Below are 17,008 nucleotides of genomic sequence, written 5' to 3' on the forward strand. Positions count from 1 at the left end.
AAATACCGACGGAAATAGATGCTAGGTTATTTGCACTAATTAACTGAACTCTATACAAAAAATGAGATTTATGAACAGATTCACGCAAATGAGCTGTTTTGATGCTGCAAGAGGTATGATACTGCAAAAGCCTGGAAAATGCTTGTTGCCAATGCATAAACTCATCCCTTAGGATTCAGATAAAGCCTAAATTGACCTAAGAAGCACTGTAATTTTTTGAGAAAATTGGCTGGAAAGTTACCGTGCTTTTCAAATGGCAATGGCTGTCTCCTTACTTGAAATCCGATTTAATTTCAAAACCAATAGTTTCCCCAATAAGTGGCATACACCGTTGGACAGATCTCGACGAGAGGAATCGAAATATGCCAAGAAAATATGTTCAAGCACTGTAAATTTTGGAGAAAATTGGCACAATTTGAATTTTTATTGTAGGAAGGTCCTTTTTTATTGCTGAACAAATTGTTTATCGATCAATTGTTTATGGCATCCAACAATTCAAATAATTTCCAATTGTTGCTCTGCATCGTCCCACTTTTTAAAAAAAATCGTTCAGTTTTTTATAATTTAAAAAGATTTTTTTTAAATACCATTTGTAAAATTAAACACATTTATAACTTATTCAAAAATTTAATTTACCTTTTCCTGATACTCTCCAACATAAGTTTGAAATTCAATTAAAAATTGGTAACAAATTCCAAAAAATTGGTCAAAATAATAAAAACAAATCATGGATACCGCAATTTAGCAAAATCTGATTTGAATTTTAAAATTTTGCATTAATTATAGTGTGTCTCTGTCCTATCATCTTTTATCAGAATTACAAATACGATGAGCAAAGCCTAAGCATACAAATCGCTGGTTAGCACCCTGGCCAACACACCTCACTTGTATATTGACAGCAAAACCCGGTTAAATGATTTACAGGAAAAATTAATTATTTAAATATGCTCAAGCGTATACACAGAGTGGCGACGAGTGTACTCGCAAACGTTGACATTGTTTCACTAAGCAAATTTGCACGTATAATCTATTTTCCTCCGCTCAGTTGACAAAGAGGAAATTTAATCATGCGACCACTCGATTTACATTCAAAGCTCGGCGCTCTTTGCCATATTCGTTCGCCGCGTGTGCAGAAAAATGCAAATTGACTTTTCCGCATTGGCGTTCGTGCCGATATCATGCAGCGGAAAATTGTAGCAAAAAGTGACTCAATTATTCATGAGATGCGTAACGAAACTACAACGACAATGAAACTAGATACTTCCCAGGCTATTTTCATACACAAACAAATAATGTGAAGAGTAATAACTCATTTGCAGCTAGACAACCAGGATATCACTGGCGCATTCGGACATAATAATCCCGTGGTATTCATACGCAAAATGAATGAATAAGGCCAGCACACTGATCATATTTCCACTCACGTAGCAGCAATTCGGTTCATTTTCCCCCAAATTCCCCTTGCTTCGCAGAAACGCAGCCAATTAACTTGGATTGGACCGGGGAATTGACATGTGTGGGCTCCAGGATTGATGCTGACTAACCAGCATATTGAATCGTTGATTTGTGGGCTGAATCATTTTCATTTCGGGTACGCAGTGTCAACAGGGTTGGGCGAGTTATCAAAACGTTGATCACACCGCATCAGAGTAATTCTTTCAATCATGGGAGACCGATTGGCATTGAAACTGGTGTTCAATTCAATAACTGAGAATTAAATTTGGGATGGAATGTATAAATTCAAAAGAAGCTTTCATAGCTGACCAATCAAATGACGTACAACATGGATCAATCCAATTCAGTCAGATTTTTTTTGCCTTTTTATGAGACTAGTAATAAATCAATGATTTGTCCTTTGCAATTGCGGTAAGAGCAAAAAAGATCCAGGCTTAAATCCACTAAACGATTTTACATTGGAACTGGAAAAAAAATGTTTCCAAGGGCAACTGGGGCTTTTACGCGTAAGCTAACCCGCTTTTAATTAATCTCCCAGACGTGCAGCACCGAAAAATGAGTTGCAAAGCGCGTGAGCATTATTAATTCTCATTCCCTTTGGCCCGCTTTCCAGGCCAACGACTGGTTAATGGCCGCCGCGGAAAAAAGAAAACGAGTGGAACGCGGCTCATTAGGCAGGAAAAATGTCCAGGTGCAGCTCGGCATTTCCGCGTCCCTCACGCTAATTCAATTTGGCGTTGCTCCGACGAGAACGAGGACCGTGAGTAATTAAAACTGCAGCAGAACGAACGACGCTGAAACATGCAGCTGACGGGGGTGGTTCTCTCCTCACCTGGCAAATGATCCTGCGGCCGCAAATGAAAATTTTAACTGAATAAGACGAACGTCGTCATTCGTGCAAACGACACAAAAAGGGTTTCGTTCCAGGCGAAACAAAAGCCGCGCACGCTCACACCTTTCATGCTGCTGCCAAGATTAAATTTTTACGGCTCCCTCGACCCACAAAGGCACGTGTAATTTGCATGTTTACAAAAATCATGTACAAGTGTGCTGTGTGCAGTCATGAACACTGAATTTAACAATTATAAAAATTTTTAATAGCACCAGCTGCATTTGGTTGATACATTTTTATAAACTGCTATTAAGAAGAAAACATAATATGGAAATTCTTGTTGAAAACCCCCAACAAATAGTGCCTAAAGATCTTCAAAACTTAAATGAACCTGAAATTAATCGAAATGTTTTATCAGGCAGATATTTGAAAAAAAATCGTTCAGAAACCTAAAAATTTCATTTAAATCTTAAATTGAATAAATATTGTATAACAAAACCATCAAGCTCTTTATATCGTAACGAAATTTTCGACAGTATAAAATGGCTTTTGGCCAGGTTTAATGGTTTTCCGGCTAAAAGGCTATAACAAAGGACCTTCCATAGCATTCCTGTACTAATGGTTTCAAAAACCATTTTGGAAATTGGCACAATTTGATTGGTAGTTGGCATTCTTTCACAAGGAATGTGATCCACAATGTACAAATACGTCTAATAAATATAATATAAAGGGACTTTGTGTGCCATTCTTCCATTATCTATGATGTGAGCGGCCGGCTAGAAGCCGATGAGCTATTTTTTTAGATTGCCTCTACCCGTGGGTGAATTTGCATTAAATTTGAACTGGCTAGTTGACGGGAGTTGACAATACCCAAAAGGGTAACCCTCATTCAATTTTCATAGCTTTCAAAGCCATGTGTTGTGAGTAAAAATCTCAATTTGGCAGGCTATGTAATTATTTTCCAAAAAAATCACACCTAGCCCACTCAGGTTACATTTTAATTTACAGTTTTAGACATGATTTTTCTTTCCTCAAGTGTCCAATTAAAAATTTCCTTGTATATTGATATTTGTTTAATTCGTTAGGCGATCCAAGGGAATCGATAAGTCTGGAAACGTTATTTTAAACGTTTTAATGCTGCGTTAATTAGAGTATCAAAATTCGAAAAGCATTCTACTTCTCTGAAACAGCTTTTTTGCTTTCTAAATAACGATGTTGTGTAAGCTGAGTTTCCCAAGTGGAAAGCATTTTTTTGCAGAGAAGTTATCCGCTGTGCTAACTGCACACAAGAAAAAGAGACCTGCAACAAAAACACTTATGTATTGTCTCGATCCCAAGTACAAAATTAAAGCCGTACATTAACGCCTGGTGTGGAAAGGGGAGCCGATGTAAGCGAGCGAAACTGAGATTTATGTCGACCTTTAGGGCGCGAAATTCGTCTCATCTTTTTTGTATCAGCGCAAATCCACAATGAAGCTCGTTTCACCTTGCCGAGGAAAAAGAGCAAGTCGATGTTTTAGAAGCGCCAGACAAGCAGCGAGGACTTTTATAGGCCAAGCCTTTCTTCTTTTGCTCCGGAATTGTCCGCAACCAATAGTGGGCAGCGGAAAAGAACATGCCGACAGAATAGAACCGCAACGGAGAGACGCAGTGTGGTGAATGGCCAGCCGACTTTTTACTTCCTTTGTGCACGCTGTTTGTGTGGGAAAGCAATTAAAAGCGCTGCTACTGTTTTTGAGGCATCAATTATTAACATTCTGTTGGTTTCCTGAAACTACTTACGAAATTAGCTGTTCTAAAAATTACTGAATTTATTAAAAACCAACAGCCCAAGCAGAGTAGGAGACATTCACTTTTCTTAAATTTAAAGATTAAGCCTGTGTGTATTTGTTTCTTGGTCTTAAAATTCTGTGAGAGTTATTTGCAAAATTTTAAGCGATATAATTTGCGTCTAACTGTTATAGATAATAATTCACAGAGGAAATATTTTCATCATAAAATTCGACTTTATTTATTTTTAAATACAAAATATGCTCCATAGTTATTTCTAATTGCTTATTCCTTAGTTTCATTAAGTTCTTCTTTGATTTAAGTGCTTAATTTCATCTCATAATAAACAAATAATGAGTTGAGAAAAATTAGATTTAACTTTTGAGTATAAATCTGCAACTTTTGTTCGTTTGGCACCTTTAAATGAAATTAATTTGTTGAAATGAGTCTGGTTAGCAATTTTGCTAGTAAATTTTAATTTTATAGGCAGCTAAAAGTTGAATCAAAGAAGTCAATCTGCAAATTACTCGTCTGAACTCATTCTCCTTTTACTCTCCACTGAAAATGCTTAATTTTGATGGGTTTGGGGAGAGTAATAAGTCAGGATTTATTTTTGATTAATTGCTACCCCCTTCTCGACTCTTCCACGTAGATTCATTCGTATATGCCTATTTAACAATCCATCTTCCAGTCAGTGGGAAATTTCCATTTTCAGTCTAAACGGAAGAAGGAGAGTTTGCATCTCCGCCTCTCCTTTCAACCTCTGGGGCAGCGAACGAAGCAGGCAGAATTCATAAAAATTCAATGAGGTGGATGGTTGGGCTGAAATATCATAGAGATCGGCAGCACACGCGGCGGATGCGAGGACAAAGCAACAGCAGCAAGGCTGAACCAGCAGAAGCATCGAGCACATAAGATCGCTCACAAGGTTGATGTCAGTTTGTATATATACTTGGCGCGACACACGTGATGAGGGCTGCTCTTTAATAATTCTGCAGGGGATGAAACCTCGGCGGCTTGAGAGAAAGAAGAAGAAGAACAAACGAGACGCCTGCCTGAATAATTAATTTCCGCCGACGGGAAATGAGTTGAAAACCGAAATGCGGCGCTCAAGTGAGCCGTGCCTAAAGATTACAATAATAATGAGCTGCCTACTCTTCACAGCTTCGAGCCCAAATTTAATTGCGGTTCGGTGTCTGCGCGCTGCCCGCGTTTTTGGCCTCTCGTTTGAGAACAATGGACCAGCGTTCGCGTTTGTTGGAGCAAATTGCATTTAACTTTGTGTGTGCACGCCGGCAGAAGTTTCTCTAGCCACAAAAGGAGGTTTAGACGCGTGCCTTTTGACGTGTAAAGCAGTTTCCCCCGTTTAAATAGCTGCCACAGCGCCGGAAAATTAATGAAAGGGCCGCGTGTGCGTAAATGGTGTCTATAACAGTGTTACTCACGGCGCTAAACTCTGCTTTGTTTCTTCTAGCAAGTAATTGTTTCATAATATATAAAACCTAGTTTCTTTTGAAAAAGATTTATTTTCTACGAGTTTTGCTGTTGAATTCTTCCACGAATAATTAAAATGACATTGATGAGGCCATTAAAAAATGGAAATGGGGCTAACAAGAAATAATTCCATGCTTAGCATTTATACCAACAAAAAATAAAGTAGAAATATTTTGCTTTTCGTGGTTGTGCACGCTGATTCAAGAGTGAAGTCACTAATTGGAACGTTTGAAAGTTCCCTTTTTCTCTGCTCGGCTGCCAATATTTCCTACCTGCTGCACACAGTACACAGCACAAACTCCGCCAATATTTTCCCTCGACTCATAGAAACGGGGAAAAAGCGGCTTTCTAATTACTGCCTGCGCCTCGGGGAGATGGAAATTGTGTACGCAATGTTTACTCAGCACGACTGACGAGGCCTAACTAGCGGGCTATTTATTGCAGATAAATTTCTCCTTCCTCCCCATATAATGGTGTGGGAACAAAGATCCCTGCTATTTTATTACCGACACGCCTCCTGCCTGCTGCAACTGTTGTTTGTTTTCTCTCATATATGTGATCAGTTGGAACACGAGAAAGCCATATATATTGCGCCCCAGCCCCGCGGTCCTGTCACTTCAGAATGAACAAACGCACGTTTCCCGCACCGCCGCCGAGCCGCTCTTTCAAAAACTTGCTTTCCCAGCGTGATTATTTCTGCAAAAGCCTCATTTCGCGGAACCTCTGCAGCTGAAATTCGTGACGAGTGGTTTCCGTGGCAGAAAGTAAAAAAAAAAAAATGCGGCAATCTGGCCGAAAATAAACCCCGCGGACGGACGTATGAGTTCATTTTCGGCGTTGAAAAGTTGAATTGGTGTACTCGTCAGGTTCGGAGTGGCGGGGCCTTTTGTTTGGTTTTATTTATACGCCACTCGCGTGGTGTAATTTGCAGCGGGATTTTTAATAATCCCGGCTGTTGTCGCCACAACGCGCGGAGTGTATAATAAGGGATTATTATGAGCGCACGTCTTTGTGCGTGCACCGCGTCAAGCGAGTACATAGCAAAGGATACGCGCAGAGTTTCCAGTTGAAAGACGTGCCCTGGTTAATTGCTTGCCTCGAATTTATACACCGCCACAAAAGCGGCCTTTAAGAGATCAGACGAGAGAATAGCTGGTACGATAAAAGGGCGGTTCTCACTGCATCTTTCGGTTACTTAGAAACGCGAGCCGGCCACATAAAAATGATGTAACCATAATCCAAAATTCGATTTTCCGGCCGGGCAAGAAAACAGCGCGATAAAGCCGGGCAAAGAAAGCAGAGAGCGAGAAAAGCCAGCGGTCTGGCCCGCCGTAATTCATTTATATCTGAGAGGGCAAGCGTTGGGCCAAACATCCCCCCTCCCCTAGCCTGTGCGTCAAGGGTGAAGTCGGTCGACCACAAGAGGACTAATCAAGGGGCCCTTTGATTACCCGCGCTAGTTGAAAGAGCGCAGGCTCCCTTTTAATTATCTCCGTCTCAGGCCTTCTGCAAATAATCGGATTTTTTTCCTGCATGATTTTTATTGTTTTATTATTCCCGGGCTTTAAATGAAATTCCGGCACGGCTCGGATATAGAAATAATACGGCATTTGATCAGCAGGGCTCTCCTGCTTTATGGCACCTCGGGGCTCTCTGGACGCCGCGTGATTGGAACGAGGTCCAGCGCAGGAAGGGTGGGAAGCGGCCAAGGACGAGCCGCCAGACTCGCCATTCCTTTTACAACCCTTTCAGCGGGGAAGAAAATATTTGCACCGGGAGAATTCGCGCGGCAAGATGTTATTGCTGATTTTCTCCGTCTTTTTATAGAGCACATACTCGAACACGTTTTCGCAACCTTGTTCGGTAACAAGTCCACGGTCGTTTTGCTCTTACGCGATTAATGCCGATGGCAAACTAGAGCAAATCAAGGCAGTTACTCCTTCCATGAACGTTAATTGCAATTGAGACTTACTTGGAATTTATCAATTTAGTTCTGCTGCACGAAAGTCACGAAATTGCCTAGTTGCCTCTCTCGTGAGCAAGAATAAAAGGTATACGAACGGACGTGACCGGTGACTAGCTGCCGGATGAAGATGTTTTTTATTTTATTTTATCATCGCTAAAAGGTGATATTTCTTCAACTCGTTACTACCTAGAACTCTCAGCAGAAAAATTGTATTGACAGAATTAAAAAAAAACTCACTATCCTGCCAAATATTTTTCTCAACACAATACATATACCGACTAATTTTTTTTCCTTTTTCGATTGGCATTTTGATTTCGTCAATTTCTTTTATGTGGGAATGTGTGCTGATGCTGTCCCACAAAGAAAAAATTTTAAATCAATAAATTACAAACTTATTTAAAAGGAAAATAGTTGATAACTCTGATCTGCATGACGCATTAAACCTCCAACTCTGAATTGCACTAGTTTCCTCAAAACAAATTCCACTATTCTGCAAAGTAGTTTTCCACCGGTGCTAGAGATAGATCTATCTTATCTCATAGCAAAGTTTGAAATTCTAGGAAACTATGATCGATCGCTTCGTTCTCGGAAGACTCAAAGTAATCCTCAGGTGGCACTGCGTAGAATATTTAATAACTCTCTCTACGCTCTCATGCTTTTCCACTTAAAAATGATATTCTTGTGTGAGATAAAACCCCTAAAAGGTTTCATCAGAATTTATTTTCCAAGCATGTCTGCGCTCAGACACCGGTCTAATTCTCCAAAACGCCTACTTCTGCGCTGTTAAATTCGCAACACACCCGCTCCTGCTACTAACTTGTTGGTCCACAAAATAAAGTTTTGAGCTCGGAGCAGCGACTCGTCGGATGAGCAGCCCGAGCAAGCAAGCAAAAAACAAGGCGCAGCCTCAGGCAACTCGGAGACCAATTCATTTGCTGCACCGTTGCTCCGGCGTTTTATTCGCAGCCAGATTTACGACTGCATTTTTGAGCCTGTGCAATTTTAAAGCGGAATTGCCCCCGCTGCGCGCGGGATCCAATTCCCATCGTGCTGATGCAACGGCAAAACAGAGCATAGATAGAAAGATATATATCAGCAGCACACACACAGAGCTTTTTTACTATCGCCATTATAAAACAGTGAGCCATAAACTTATTGAGCATGTATGCCCAGGCTCTATCACCCCCGATGTACGTATATATATATATATATGTATACGTACAAATGGGGACAATAAAGTTTGTGTTAAGGTTTAAAAGGCGGAGGCGGAGGAGGCCTCTCGCTAGAGCCAGATTAAATACCGCTGAGCTGCAATTTTCCCAAAACAAGATCCCACTGGGTTTTGCAATCAACTTTACAGCAGAGCCGCAGCAGCAATAATTTTTTCTCCTTCTCATTTTCCACCTCAGACGGAACACGAGCAAAAATTCCCAAGCAGCAAAATGTGCAAGGTCAAGAATGCCCGGGTTTTATATGCGATCATTAAAAACTCGACTGAATTTGCTCGCTGCGCATAAATTATCCACCTGAAGCTGCTTCTCGTGCCTTTTTCATTAATACATACTGCTTTCTGTAGAGCTGTAAAATTGCACTATGCTGTTAAAACGGCGCTTTTATAGCCGGTCTCATTTTCTTGCCGGCTTCCATGCCGATGACGACCGTATCAAAATTGAGCCGTCTAGAATTATGCCTCCTCGACAATAATTTTATGAGACACACTACCATAATAAAGTCCTAAATTAAATAAAAAACTCTTCACTTTTCTCGGTTTTGCTCCTCAGCTCATAATTAAATGCATAGCCAAAATACCGTTGAGGGAAAGATGGATTACAACAACCTGCATGTGAGAGTAGAGCTGTACTACACTAAATCTAGTTTGCGTTTAGACGATTTTAATATATTGTTACATCTTTTTGATAAAATGTCGACAGACTTGTTCCCGTTTCAAATTGAAACCAGTGGTTGCCAGATTCGTGCGACGCGCAGATATGGCGTCCGGTGGAGTATGGCGCGAAAAAACGGTCACGTGAAAATGCGCGAAAAGAACCAAGTTTTCGTCAATATTGTGACATAATTTGCATTACTTGTACTAATTGTGTCTTTTGGATCGTAAAAACAAACTCTTGACACTCGTACGGCAATCCAAAGAGAGCTTTTTGTTTCCCACATTCAGACGCCATCTTGGATCTGCGCAGTGCGAACCAATTTTATCGCACATCTGGACCCCGCTGATTGAAACAATTTAGAATAGAATAATAACAAATTTTAATTTGGCATCTAAGTGGATTTGCAAGTTTTCAAATACAAAAAACTGTTTGATACGTTATCAAAACTATGCGAACGATACAGAAAGAATCTAATATTGAAAAACTCCTCAGCATTTATATACACTATTGGTTGGTTGTCGATAAAGATATATAAATCAGATTCAAACTTTTTATATCTTTGAATCGTATATATATTCGTTTTATATCCTAGTAGCGTATTTTACGTTAGAAATTAGTCCATCAAATATGTCTATTAATACCAAGGAAAAACAACAACTAGTAAAAACGAGTCCGAAATAACCAGCTAACAATAAGTTCATAAAAATATTCCAGAGACATTCATTCATTCGCTCTGCTGTCTATAGTAAAACCTTAGCACATCTTGTTACGGTACGAAGGGTTTGGAAAGCGAGAAAAACATCAATAAAACGATGATCCGCCAAATGGTTCCGTATTGGGTGCATTAGCGCATGGACCATATCTGCCCATTCATGGACCTGTCAAAAATGGAAATAAAAGCAGCGTTCCCGGCCTGAATGATACGCTCATAAATCTCTGAAAGAGTTATTATTACAACTGGACTTTTTCGTCACAGAGAGACAGCAGTGAATGAGGGGTGCGCGGGGGGCGAGTGAGCCGACTGGGTCGCCCGCCGAACTTTAGTGCCAATCTGATTGCGGCCCCGAGCGTGGAGAGAGCGAGCAGATACACACTGCCTTAACTCGAGCAGCAGTAAAAAAATAAATCTCGGCCCCCGGAATAGCTAATCAATAGCTGATTTTTACGGCGCCTTCCGTGGAGCGCACACCTAAATTGATGGTCCAAATATGGAAAGCAGCCACCCTCTACTCTCTACGTGCGTGCCACTCTTAAAACGGCAAGTCATGGCGCCGCGCAAAAGCCACTTTACTGCAAATTAAGGAAGCAAAATGCTCCCTCTTGAGACTGGATTATTAATTTTTCTCGCTACTGCCTTCTTGTTTTTCTTGCAAGCAACAACAATTTTCCATCGTTATTAATATTAAAATTGTTTACATGTCTATATAGCATATAGAGGAAAATCATTAGGCTACTTTAGGGAATCTACCAGGCAAAAGCGTGGCACTCGAACTAGCAAATTTACGTGTGTGGCCTCACCAAAATTCGGAGAGACGGCCGACGAGATGGAGGATGGAGCTGCGCGTTTGTTTGTCTCTTTTCAGCGACTAACTGACCCGTCAGTTATAAAACGTCTTTCCAGAGAGCGACTGCTTTGGATCGGGAAGCCTTTTTTCCAACGGTTTGGATCTCTTATCTGCCAAAAGATTTATGATGAGTGCGTTTCGAAGTTAAATGGAGCTGGAAGGCGATATTTCAACGCTCTTATATCTATTCTTTGGCTTCTGCAAAGTGGCGGACCACAAACTAAAAACACCTACCACAATCCTTTGGACTGAATGGTGCTGTTTCGATGTGATAGTCAGAGATTGATTTCCCCGAACGAAGGGTTGAAAAATTTGCGTAAAATTGATGTCGAACAAGCGAAAATTTTCATTTCGTTTGTAATTATTGCTCTTTAGTAGCAAAATTCAACAAAATTTTTAAATTCTGTATTTAATTTTAAGTAGAAAAATGAAATTGTGATAATGAGCACGCATATAGAAAAGAAAGCTGTCACACGCAGTGACCAGTCTATTTAATTTGCAAACAAACAATGACGCTCTTTGTAAATATTTTAATGTTTTTGTTTCACTCGAAAGCTCTTTTTGTTCTTGGTTATGGCTTGTCAGCTTTTGTTACACAACCATCTGTAATTATATTCACTCTCAGTTTCATAACCCAACACACCCTTTTGACTTTGTCATGTTGTGGCGTTGTTAATTACAAGGTCAAGCTTGGCTTTGCTGAAAATTAATAGCCAAGGCATAATGATATGGAATTTTAAGCGTTTTAAAACCTAAAAAGTGTTAAAAGTCAGTGTTGTCCTTTTTAAACAAATAGATGTTTATCCTAACAAAACATTAATATATTAAAGCAGCAATGATCAGACAAATCAAGCAAATAAATAAAACATCTGGAAAACTACTTAACTCGATAAGATCTGTTTTTCCGTGTGAGCAATGTTCTTGGTATCAAACCTGTATTAAATTTGCTATTTAAAGTTTTAATATAAAATTTTCTAAGAATTTTTCTAACTAATGAAAAGTTTAATATCAATAAGAACGTTTTTATTTATATTTTTTTCAATATCTAAATCCTACAGGAGACGCAATATTAAACACGTAATGTGAGTTTGCATATATTAAATACCGTGTGGAAGGAATTTTATGCACAGGAAGTTTAATATGAACAGCCTGATTCCTAATCTTGCAACTGTGCGATGCTTTAACATGGCGGAAAAAAATAGCAAAATGAAAAAAAACGTGCTGGCAAACAATGCGCTCAAGCACTGAGAACAATTTCCAACCACTCGGTAAAATGTCAACCGTCTGCAGGCAGGAAACCAGGAAGGCTGGCGGGAACAAACGGTGCACACACACACAAAGCTGGGAAATATTCATTTTGCATCGAGAGTGTGCGTGTACATGCAAAGAAAGAATGGGGTGCGCGAGAATGAGGGCGTCTCTCTGTGTTCGTCAGAGAGAGTGGCGTTCGGTGTTCCAGCCTGGCGAAAACAAAGCAGACGTCTGCCGCTGGCGACTTTAAAAGTCACCCCGAGTGCGCCCTCAAAGCCAGCCGTGTGGTGGCACCGCCGCCACTCGAACACACAGCGCGCACGCGACACACCACTCGCCCGCCGGTTAATTAAACATTCCGCCTGCCGTTTAATTAGAACGAGTGCCGGCTCACGTCTTATTTCGATAGGAGGGCAAGAGGGTGGCAAAGGGGTGGGGACGACAGACACACTCACCTGCTAGCCAGGGCGCCCGGCAGGTCAGCTGGTGCGTCGCGGGGTGCCTCTTGGGTGCCGACTGCAGCGAGAGTGGAGTCTTTCGCGGCGCTGGCCGCACACATTTATGTCCTTTGCCCAACACGTGCCCCTGCGCACACGCACCGACATGTCTCTCTCTCTCGCTCGCTCTCTGCCCGCTCCCTCTCCGTGTGCTCGCGCTCGCATGCATCGCGGGGGCGGCAGCGCACGGCCCACCCCTTCGCTCTTTCTCTATCTCGATTTAATTTCCTCGGGGCCAAATTGCACGCGCGCCTTTTCGCGCTTCTTTTATCTGCCCGGCTGCAGGCGACGCTGGCTTCAAGTTTAATGTGATGCACTCGTCCGTCTTCGGACGCGTTGGCACAATTGCAGCCGAGCGGCTGCTTTCTTATCAGCCGCAAAGTGACAAGTTGGGCTTTCTTGTGAAAGGTGCATGCACTTTTAGCCGGTGCCTGAGAGCGGAAGACTTAATAGCGCGTTGCGACAAAATTTATAGTGCTTGCATGGGTACCACGAAGGTTCACTAAATAAACCCAGGATTAAGGCCAGTAGATAGCAGCATGCGGCAAGGGGTCTTGTTTACCCTGATTGCTTGTTCATTTATTGATTCTTTTCACATTCAGCAAGAATAAATCATTATTCTTTACAAATTTCAAATAAATCTATGAAAATCAGTCTTAAAAGCTTCTGATCTACATGTTTTAGATTTGCCTTTTTAAAAATTACCATAATTTTGAAATCCACGTTAGAAATGAGGCTTAGTTAGAAATATTTACACAAATTAAAGAGGAATGGTAGTGCAAAAGCCTGGAAAATGCTTGTTGCCAGTGCATAAACTCGTCCTTAGGATTCAGTTAAAGCCTAAATTGACCTTAGAAGCAGTGTAATTTTTTGAGAAAATTGGCTGGAAAGTTACCGTGCTTTTCAAATGGTAATGGCTGTCTCCTCACTTGAAATCCGATTGAATTTCAAAACCAAGAGTTTCCCAAATAAGTGGCATACACCGTTGGATAGATCTCGACGAGATGAATCAGAATTATGCCAAGAAAATATGTTCAAGCACTGTACATTTTGGAGAAAATTGGCAAAATTTGAATTTTTACTGTAGGAAGGTCCTTTTTTATTATTGCAAATAGTTGAACAAATTGCTTATCGATCAATTGTTTATGTCATCCAATAATTCAAATAATTTTCAATTGTTGCCCTGTATTGCCACTTTAAACAAGAGCTTTTAAGGCCAACACTTTTTCGCATTGCGTCGGCCTATCCAAGAGTGTGCAAAATATTCCATAAATTATACAACAAATCGTAATTTTACAGTAGGGAGACAATGCTTAATTTAATTTCCTTTATTTGTATTACACAGCGGTACAAAAATCGAAGCTTCTCCATTTCTGTCCGCGCATTTACAAATGAGTCTCAAACAACAAAATATTAATAACAATAAATAGAAGAAACATAGTGTAAACATTTCGCTATGTTTGTGTCGCAAGCGAGTGTGCGTGTTTTGCTACATTTGGTGCTCTGAAATTGAGATATTCATCTCAAGTATAAAATTAGCATCCAAACATTTGAGCCAATTTTCTTGAAAATTTAATCAGCAACCAGGGAAATAATTAGTCCTTTCCTAATTTTTAGATAGAGCATTTCAAGTAAAAGGATTTTTCTACAAATTTTCCGAACTGCTTTACTTTAATGCTAAAGGAGATCAAGTTAAAAGAAAAAGTCAACTGTCTTGTTCTCACAGTGTAGAACAGCAGCTGCTTCAGACCTCTCATACCTCATCACCACCACAGCAGTATTTCACCTGCAACGCGATCGTCTGCACTCATTGCAGAGCACAATCAGACGAAATCTTGTGAAACCACGCCACTCACCCTCCGTGTGACACAACTTCTCCTTTCAAAAACTCACAATGATGGAATTTCATCCCTTATTAAGCTTTTTTAAAGAGTGAAATTTTTACATCATGATAAATCTATGTCCCTCAATGAATTTCCGTTCGTCAAATGATGCTTCTTGCTGAAAATTTGTCCCATTTATTCATCTTCTTCTAACTGTGAGAAGAAAGATGAAGACAAATTTTCAGGTTAATTGGATTTCCAACTCCCATTTGATGCGCAATTTCTGTCACCTTGTTTTCCTTGAATAGGGCATTTTCTGTGCAGAGTCCTTTGAATCTAAAAGGAAGAGAGGTTCGCTTCAACCCTGACAAGTTTGCGCATTTCATAGAACGAGTAAAGTGCACTCTGATGGAACAGCAAAGACGAATGTTAAGGTTCTGCATTTGCGCTAGTATACACTCGCGTTCGGCATACAGCTCCCTGCTGCTTTTATTTTCTTTTTCAAAGCTTCTTGCACTCTCTGCTGCGGAATAAAAGCGCTATTTCCGCTGGGATCTTTTCTTAAAAGCGTGGCCACTCGTTAAAGCATATAGAATGAAGCTCGTGTACTTACTTTTATGCTGACGAACACATGACTCTTTTAAATTACTCTCTAGATTAATTAGTTTCGTGAAGGCATCGGTCCACGCCAAAAAAAATGTCGTGACTATTCAAACATATGATCGATCTCCATCTCAATTTTTCCAACTCTAACAGATGTGTACCAGAATGGGCTCTCCTTTTGTCCGTGCGAAAATGTTGTCCGTCTCATCTCGAGGGAATTGCAAAGCCTTCTTAGAGGTTGTATTGATCAACATGCGTGTGTGCGGTCGGCGTGAAAATTGTCCCAAACTCCAGGTAACAGGAAACAGCAAAGCGAGAGCGACTCCGTCATAAAAATATAGTCGCCTCGCCCACATTTTCTGACAGCAGGCAAAAATATATATGCACGCGTTTTGCGTATTTTGGAGGCGGAAAACCATCCATAATGCGCGTGTGAATATACATATCGCATGTATCGGATGTGTGCACGCTCTGCTGTATGTATATATGGTCTGACCAATCAAGCAAAGTGGAGAGTATTATGTGTCCCTGCTCTCTTCTGCTCATCGTCACTCTCCCCTAGCGCGCGCGAGGACACACGCAGAGGGTGGTGTGAAGAAGAGCCCTGTCGACACAACCGTTTTGGGCTAATGGCAACCCTGTTCTGCAGGGAAATCCGAGAGACAAAATGTTTTGTCAAATGAGCGCTTAATTCCAAAATATGTTGCGGATTTGCAGCCAAAACAGCGGGGATTACCTCACGAGCTTGTTAGGGATTTGGCAAATAGTTTGTAGTTTATTTTTCGCGCATGCATGCTGGAACAACGGGAGGCAACGTATGTACTTTTTGCAGCTTGTTAAAGGATTATTTTTATGTACCACATTTCGGGTGCTTGAAATTCGGAGACAAAATCATTTTGTTTGTAGTTTTAGAGATTTAAATATTTTGCATGTTTTTACTGTTTAGATTGGTGACCCCTGAAAGCAAAAAACTTGTCCTCCGCACTGGGGTCTTTTATTGAAACGCTAGACATTCATCCTGTGAAATTAACGTACTGGAAATGTGCAAACCAACAAGTAGCGAGTCGAACTGCTTTCGCAACCCTCTCTCAAATTCAAATGGTCTCCTCATTGTAATGCTATAGAGTCAAATGTAGGCGCAAATCAACCCGCACTCGACCCCAAACATCGCACGGATTCAAGTTCACGCTCAACAGTTCGAGCCAACGGCTTGGTTTAATGTGGCACTTAACGCTGTTTTCGTGGAAATAGAAAATCGATAATGGAGACGACAACAGGTCCAATTACTATTTAATTTCACTCTGAAGATAAACAAACAAACGGGTACGTTTGTTTGAAGTCAATTCAATTGTATTAATTTCACCAGAAACTGCTTGAGAAACCAAATCTGATATTGAACTTCTTGATAAAAAATAGTCTTCGCTATAAGATGATTTCTGGAATCATCGCAGGAAAAGTTTTCAAAAGAGAGAAAAAAATCCTCTTTTGATAAAGGATGGGGAAGACAAACTTTTTACTTCACTCTCGAACAGCCTTTCATATTATATTGTGCAATAGACGAGCCTCAATCTTATTTCTCTGTGCACTATAGTACTCGAGATGCGACTCAGACACTTTTTTCAATCTCAGGCAAAGCTGCGTGAAATTTGATTTTTCTCATCTGAGTTGCTACGCTTTTAAGCTTTGTGCAAATTGGTTTCCTCCCATTTGGATTTTGCAAACTTTGGCCTTATTGACGTCAACGCTGTGACTGTTTAAATCTATGAGAAAAATACGAGATTAGACCCACTTTAGTAAATTTGATAAACGCAAGCACAGCTTCCAGATTTCAAGTTTCTATTACATCATAAAAATATTTATTGAATC

General features: G+C 40.5%; 1 protein-coding gene across 1 annotated transcript in view; it reads right to left on the reverse strand.

Annotated features, from left to right (window-relative positions):
* Positions 1-12,755, reverse strand: part of SPR (Sex peptide receptor) — a 105,380-nt gene extending 92,625 nt beyond the window's left edge. The window contains exon 1 of the mRNA XM_065488677.1: positions 12,675-12,755. The gene's annotated coding sequence lies outside the window, so the exon portion shown is untranslated. The remainder of the gene's footprint in view (positions 1-12,674) is intronic.
* Between the last annotated feature and the right edge of the window lie 4,253 nt (positions 12,756-17,008).

The sequence above is a fragment of the Cloeon dipterum genome, chromosome 4, assembly GCF_949628265.1.
Source record: "Cloeon dipterum chromosome 4, ieCloDipt1.1, whole genome shotgun sequence".
Classification (NCBI taxonomy): Eukaryota; Metazoa; Arthropoda; class Insecta; order Ephemeroptera; family Baetidae; genus Cloeon; species Cloeon dipterum.